Source organism: Vigna radiata, chromosome 8 (genome assembly GCF_000741045.1).
Source record: "Vigna radiata var. radiata cultivar VC1973A chromosome 8, Vradiata_ver6, whole genome shotgun sequence".
Lineage (NCBI taxonomy): Eukaryota > Viridiplantae > Streptophyta > Magnoliopsida > Fabales > Fabaceae > Vigna > Vigna radiata.
This window is the reverse complement of record NC_028358.1, coordinates 38,216,355-38,225,258: the sequence shown is the minus strand read 5'-3', so window position 1 is coordinate 38,225,258 and position 8,904 is coordinate 38,216,355.

Sequence of the window (8,904 nt, the reverse complement as noted above, 5' to 3'; positions counted from 1 at the left end):
TTGACTTTATTTTTTATTAACTAGATTTAAAGATCATTATTTTGATTATTATCCATAATATTTTAATTTTTTTAATTCTCATATGAGAAGTAAAAAAAAAAATTATACGTAAAATAATTAAAATAAAAATGGTATAATTTAGATAGAGAGTAAAATTACAAAAAATTATGTATATATAAATTATATTATTTCTAAAATTTAATTTGAAGTTTTGGNATGAGACTAAAATTTAATTAAAGTTTTGGAGTGGGGCTAAACCCACTTTAACCTGACCCTAAGCCACTTGAGAGGGGATTTTGGGTGTTGGGGCTTTTTTCTGACTCCTTACTTAAGGAACTTCTTAAAATAAGTCTTTTTCAATAGTGGGTTGGGACTGATCCTGAGATCATGGGTTAAATTGACACCTCTAGTTTTGTCCAGATTGGTGTCTCAAATGTGAGAGGTGTATTATTGTTATGTGTACATATCTTATTTCCTAATACAAGGCACATAACTTTTTAGTATTTATATTACTTATGAGGACTTTATAACAATAATTTCAGAATGATATAATATTAAATAAATCATATTACAAAGAAAAATATATTGAAAGTGATCAGGAATATTGATATTAACAAACTTTTAGAATGTGACATATAACTGTATCAAAACAATAAGACCCATCATCAAAATAGATAATAGTTAAATATTTTAGTTTATTTGTACCTAACTACGAAGTTATAATAGGATCATGGTCGAAGAAAAGATCAAATATGTCACAATCAGCTGCCTAAGAAAATGTTAACAAACAAATTATACCCTCTCTCTCCCCCTCTCTCTCTAATTTACTTATATTTTATTATTTTTCATGAAATGATTATAGAAGTACTTCGATGCTTTTGTTAATAAGTGTGATAAAGGCCCAACATAATGTATACCGGAAGCATTTTATTCTATATTTCCAGGAATTTAAAAATATTATATTATTTTTTAAGTTTTTAAATATTAAGAGTATCAATTTGATTAATTGGCAAGTTAAAACTCCATTTTCTACATATATTATCATGGGACTAAGAAGTACGAAGTGGACACTATGTGACACACGGGCACTGACGAAGGCAGGAAGTGATTGCCGGTGCAAGAGACACGGACAAGGAGCGGCTCCTGACAGGTTTCCAGTGGAAGGGGCACATGGAAGAGTCAAACATACACCGGAATGAGAGAGATCTAGAGACTGTATAGGTATGAGACTATACGGTTGAAGGATAACTTAAAGGAATTAATTTGACTACTCATATCATCAAAATGCATTTGTTTTTCAGTAGTCTATCTCATAAGAATTTTATGGTTAAGTGTACTTAACCTGAAGTAATTTAGGGACGAGTGACCTGCTGGGAAGTTTTCCCTTACACACTAAGTATCAGTCTTTAATTTCAGATTTAGTGGGCAATTTTGTGACAAAGTGTTGAGCAATTATTTATATTATTGAACACAAGATAATGCCATGTTTCTGGTTGGTGTGAAATCTTGGTTTTTTTAGAGTTTAACTAGTTTTATTTGTTGATACTAGTTAATTTTCAATTGTTGTAGTAATGATACGAGTTGTAATGATTTAAAGAATTTTATGGAGAAAATCTTAGTATTGTATTTTATTCAGTGTAAGTATTGATGTATGTATTCAAATAAAGAGATCTTGACATTCTAATAATTATTCACACTCACAGAATAAAATGGAATATATGGTAAAAGTAGCAAGAGATTCTAGTCTAAGATTTTTTCTTGACCTAAGACGCAAAAGCGATTAACTTTGCGTGTGGTACAGTGAGATTCATTGAAAAATACTATGGAGACCCATAAAGATAACGTAATGAAAGATGAAACCCATTTTTTTTTCTTTTTCCAATAACATCATTTTCTTATATGAATAATGAAAAATTAAATGTTGATCTATCTCAAAAAGAAAATAATGACGCAACTGTCTGGTTTTTGTTTAGTAATTCTGGACCCTTTTAGATTTTTGAAAAACTCTATATTTTTTTTATATATAGTCTTTATATTTACTATGTTCTATATGTGCACTTATTTTCATTTTCAGAATATCTTTTGGGTGTCTGTAAAATAAATAAATATATTCTGTTTTTGGTTACAATTATATATTAATGTCCTAACTAATAGTATAACATTATTATTAGGATGTTATATTAGTTTTCATTTATCTTTAAAAGATCATAGCATATTGTAAATTATTTGTATTTTAACATGTAAAACTATTCTTAATTTCTTATTGTGTTATTTTCCCTGTGTATGTTTTACTTGAATATATTCTATAAAGTATTGTGAGTGTATTTAGCAAAATTATGTGATAAAATCAGTTTTTAATTCATAAGATTCTAGCTTATATATAAGTTTGAACTAATTAGTTTATTGGATTAAAAATGATTGATAAAGTAGCTAACAAGTAGTTAATAAAAATAGAATTATATTAAACAGATAAAAAAATATATTAACATATAAGAGATAATAATAAAATAAAATAAATTATAAATTAAAATTAAATTGAAGTAGTTTATAAATTGGAAGTTATTATAAAGAAAACTACTTTCAAACAGTAAGTAAACATTTTTATGTTAATTAAAAAAATGGAATTCTTAATTTATGATTTTATACCATAATAGAATTCTAGACTTGGATATTAAAGTCTTTGAATACAAATAAAGTTGACAAAAGAGCATTTGTAGTAAACACGTTGTAGGACTTTGAAAACTATAGAAAAAGGCACTCACCACTTGTTGAGCACGTGCTCCAATATTTTGAAATATTAAAATTCTACAATGAAACTGCAAATAATTCCATGATGATAATGTGTCCAAATTAAAAATAAATAAATAAACAATCAAAATAGCAAAAAGACAAACGAGAGGAAAAAAAAAAGAAATGAAAGTAGATAATTATATTTGTCTTTTGTAGTTTGAAGACTCCTTTTGAACGATTAAGTAAACATCAACTAAATTAACTTTTTAGTCATTCATTCGGCTTTAATAATTATATTTTTCCTATTACATTTTGTTAAATAATTTTATTTACTATTTAAAAAGTTAAATATAAGTGGCTGATCTTGATTAATAATTTTAAGAACTAAAATCATATTTTAAAAGTAAGCATAATTTTAATATTTAATCTTCATTAAAAATTCATTATTCATATATTATAAGGTAGGTTGATAAACTTTTTTTCTCTTAGAAAAAGTTATATTATTTTGTTGTAAATTTAAGTGTACAATGAGAAAATCCAACACTTACAAAAACAAAAAAACTATAAATTCACAGTTTTGAGATTTTGGATTTAAATTAATGTGAATTTTTACAATTTAATTTATAAAGAATTTAATTTGTGTATAATATAAGTGAAAAATCATATTTGTCGTATAAAAAAATTTCTTACATCTTATAATAAACAAGATATAGAATTATTATTTTAATATTTTGGGTTAAAATTTATTTGAAGTTTCTTATGTCAGTTTCATTCGTATCTAATCGTAATTGAATCTTTATGGTAAATTCATCACATTTCTTACTCATATATGTTCTAAAAAAATGTCTAAAGTTGTAAGTTTGGCAATAAAATTAAAAAAAAAAAAAAAACAGATCATCTTATTTTTTTAGGTCCACTCTTTGAAACGGAAGGAAGTAATTATGTGTTAATCTTAATTATTTGATTTATTTAGATAACTATTTAAATTTTTCTATGATCTTTATTGTTTATATAGTTATAGTTTGTTTTTAAGAAGGATAATATTTATCTATCTTCAATAGTCATTTACTTTTATTTACTTTTATCGTTGGTGATGTTTTGAAAAGTACATATCTTTATCGATTTTCTATGTAACAGTGATCTAGGAATGACTAAAAAATTGAGTTTCAGAGTATGATACAATTCATCTCGTTCAATCGACAACATTAAAATAAATAAAATTAATGTGTAGAATTCTATTTCACTTGTTACGTTTGATATCTTAAAAAATCTAAATATAAGTAACTTGTTTTTATTTACGATAATATTTGGATCAGTTTGGTAATTTGATGTCAATAATGTTATATTTAAATAAGTGATTAATTATTTAAATGTGATTCGAAAATTCAACATCGACTTGACAACATATTTAACAACATAAGTCTATTTCGATAAAACTTAAATCATCTCGACATCAACTTGACAATATATCTAACAATATAAGTCCATTTAAATATAAGAAATTTATTTTCACTTGCGATAACACTTGGATCGTCTCGATAGTCTGACATCAATAATGTTATATTTAAATAAGTGATAAATTATTTAAATATGATCGAAAACTCGATATTAACATAACAACATAGCTTAATATATCAATTGTAAAATTCAGATTACTTTTTCAAAGTGTAGGAACCAACCTAACTCAATTTGCTTTCTTTGAATTTCAAATTTAAACGGTCCATTATGTGATCCTATAGTGATTATACGGTTATAATTGAAGCATGGAGAGTTGAAGTCAAATAAGAGACAAGGGAATGTACGTGCGAACTCAAAATTCCAACATAAACCAAACCACACTGAATTATCTTGTTAATATTTCAAACACCCATCTTGACCCGTTATTGTCACTCACTTTCTCTATTCTTCCTCCACCGCAAACAAATAATAATCATCCTTCCTCTTTTTCCTACTTTTCACATTAACAATTATTGTGTAGGGTCTATCTAGAACCAATTTACATTCAATTTAATGTATTTCAAAAATATAAAAATAAATTAATTTAAAATGTTTGATCTATAAATAACTTGTAAATCATTTAATATTTATTAAAATTCAATAAATTTTCTTCTTAAAATTTAATTTCTTCATAATTATATTTTTAAAACATAGTTTTTTTAGAATAAAATATATCTTTCAAAAAATTTCTTACAAAATTTATCTTTAAAAATTGTTTTAAGCATATAATTTATAATTTTATTTTAATATATTTTAAAATGCTATTTTATGGATCAATTAGATTTATAGAAATGAGTTGAATTAGATTTATAGAAAATTATGAATTTAATTACGTTTATATTAAATGAATTTAATTCTTTGAAAATCATTACTTATTCAATCCATTTATTTTATTATTACTTTATATTAGGAGTGACAATTGCATCGATACGGAAAAATAATAAGTTTTACCGTCACATATTTATTATTAAAGAAGAAATTCATTATCATCCAGATATCCATACTTAATATCCATACTTAATGCAATTAAAAACAATTTCTCATACCCATAATAGATATAACACAAACTCATACTCGTCTTTATATCCACTTTCTTACCTTTTGATATTAATTAATTAATTATTTTGTAAAAAATATAAAAAATAAAATATAAAATTATCAAATATTTAATATCAAAAAGACAATTATACATAAATAAAATTTAAACAAAGAGAAAACTAAAAATGAATACAAGTATTAGAATTAGTATGTAATCAAAACGAAACAAATATCTACGTATTCATCCTATAAAAAATTAATACTACTCATACTTATATCTATATATATATATATATATATATATATATACATATATATATATATATATATATATATTATTTTATTTTTTTTCTTTTATCTCATACTCTTCAATATGAATCGTCTTAATTTATTTGATTTGACTTTAAAAATTTATGTAACTATAATTTATTTATTTTAATATTGAATCCAATAAAAATGTGTATTAGTTTAACATCTAAGCTTTTATAATATCGTATTTTATTTGTTTTAACATTTATTTTTCATAAAAATATTTAATAAATGTTAAAAAATGATTATGAGCATATATAAAAATTTTAAACTCATCAAATATTAAAAATACATATTTATATAAATTTTATTTTTGAAATGAGTATGAGCATATATAAAAATAAATATCATTTTATTTTTTAAACTCAGCCGTTATCCCTCAAAATTAAAAAAATTACAGCAATGAATTAAACTATATAGTCAAATATCTTCTTGCTTAGACTCAGATATCAAATATCTCTAATACACTGCAGTCTATTTTGATTCAATGGTCAAACTTGTATTAATATATATGATTACACGACAACGATAAACTTGAATTATATTAAAATGTTTAATGTACACCTGGTAATAACACTATATATGCATTATGAAATGACTAAAGTTTTCCTTTTTGCTAAAATTATCAGAATATATATATATATTATTAGTATTTTAATTACACATAATTAGTTCAAAACACGTGCAATTTGTAATCAGAAAATCATTTTTTGTCAATATTATTCACAACTTTGATTAGCATACTTGAGCTAATTTATGAATCACTCTTGAAAACAAAATATTGCAATTATCATTAAAGTTTGCAAAACTTTTTTGATTGAATTATGACTAGGTCATCTTTTTTTCTTTTTTATTTTCTAGACTGTGAGTGATTCACGTAATTGATTGAGTCAAATTCACTTCAACAACATCATCATTTTGTTCATCATTCCCTTTATTTAAAACTCTTCAGCAATGTCACGGATAGTGAGAATAAGCTTATGAAGTAGTGTTCATGTATATCCATATTAAAGACGGCTTTATATAATAATCTTAAAAACTAGAATTAAAATATTATAAACTTATCATTATAGACTTTAACATTTATATATTCGTTCCAAACAATATAATTTAATGTTTTACTTTATCAAACTATAGAAGAAGACAAAATTAAAACGATGATTTTGTTACGTAATCCAAAATCCAGTTTGCAATACTCTATTTGTTTGCTATATATATCAATGTTGTAAGAAGAAATCTATGAAAGGGAATTTCTCTTACCATGGTCTTTGCATCTTGATTTTCATTTGTTTAATGAGTTTTATGTACACAAAACTCTATTTACGCAATTGTTGAATTCAAGTGTACCCTTCAAAGAAGAAATGCATTCTAGATGGTAAAATCATTATTAAGGATGGAGTTGAAGTAAACAGAGGAAAAGAAAAAAAAATGTGAAAAATAATATGAAAAATTTATTTATTTAAAATTAGAAAGTGTGACACTCGAGCACTGACGAGGGCAGAGAGTGATCGCCGGTACAAGAGGCATGGGGGCATGGACAAGGAGCGACTCCTGGCATGTTTCTAGTGGAAGGGGTATATGGACGAATCAAACATACACCGGAATGAGAGGGATCTGGAGATCATATAGGTATGAGACTATACAATTGAAAGATAGCTTAAAGGAATTGAATTGACTACTCATATCAACAAATGCATTTGTTTTTCGGTAGCCTAATTCATAAGAACTCCATGGTTAAGCGTGCTTAGGCTAGGGTAATTAGCGTGTTATTATTTTATTAATCTATTACCTTAAAAAGAATTTGGGAAAACACAATGCAAAACTAAAATTTGACGAGGTTTAAAAAAAATATATAGCTAAAATACAAAACATAAATTATTATAGTTTATTTCTTCCAACTTCTCAAGCTTTTCAATCATGTTATTCTTAACCTTTTTCCATTATCACATTTTTTCTTCTTTATCTCTCTTTCTCCGCTTACTCTAATTAAAATGTCATTCTAAAAGTTAATCATTGGTTGTTGTGATATCAAATAACATCAGCAAATTATTTTTATTAATTTCTGAAGTTATTTTCTTCTTCAACGCATATTAGTCAAACACTTTTATGGTCATAATAGTCACTTTCTGTACTGCGTAGAATATGAAACTAAACAGAAATTTGGGTTGAAAGATTCATAAGAAACGTACGAACTACGAATAGTCTTCTTTATAATAGCTTCTCTCGTCAAAATAAACATCCACTGAATAATAATATACTATTTTTTACTAGGGGTAAAATAAATAAAATTAAACTTCATTTTCTATTCGATTATATACTACCTTATTTTAGTCTTAAAGATGTTACAAAATTCTAAAAATTACTTTCCAAGTTATTGAAAAAATTAATTTTTGTTAACTTCATTAATATTACCTATGTAACAAATTAATTAGACCAGAAATACAAACATATTGTTTTGGTTTTTGAAATTGAGATTATAAATCTTTTAAATACTGTGTTTGACAGTTATAATAATTAATGCATAATAAATATAAATCACATATGTTATTGTTTCAAATTTGTATTTATAATTTTTAGAGTGAATTTTAGATTAACTATAATCTAATCTTAGTATAATTGTTGGTAATCCTATTTTGCTCTAACATAATAATTATTAATTTTAATCTCATGCTAAAGTAACCCTTCCGTTGATAAATAAAAAGAAAAAAGAGTTATACGATCCATGACGTGGATACAACTGTAGAGTTATACAGTACACATATAAATGATTAAAAGTCTTTTATGAAATTCATAAACTTCTTTTTTGAAAAATATTGAAAACGTATTTATTGACAAATTAAAAGAATTTATTTTTAAAAGTTTTGAAGTAACTTGCTTAAATAATCAATCATAGCTAATTAATTATAATATATTGTTAATTTTTTCATTCTTGGTAGCAAGAAAACATTTTGTAAAATTATAATCAATAAATAATGAATTATTTGTTATAATACTAAAAAAATATTTTTTTATCAAGATAATCAATTATGATTTAAGATAAAGAATAATAAATTATATGTGACCAAATGAAATATAATTTTAGTTCACCTATCATAGATTATAAACTTAAACTTAATTAATGTCATTTTTACTGTTGATTCATTATATATATATAGGGGTTTGTTAACACGTGTACGCCTGTTTTTTAGTTGGTACGTTTTAACAATGTGTACCGGATTATAATAGACAAAAATATCCTCATTTATCATGGATTCTAAGTTTTAAGGTAAAGGATATTTAAATAATTTTTATTCTCAAAACTAAAAAAAAAAAAAAAAAGAAACCCCCAAA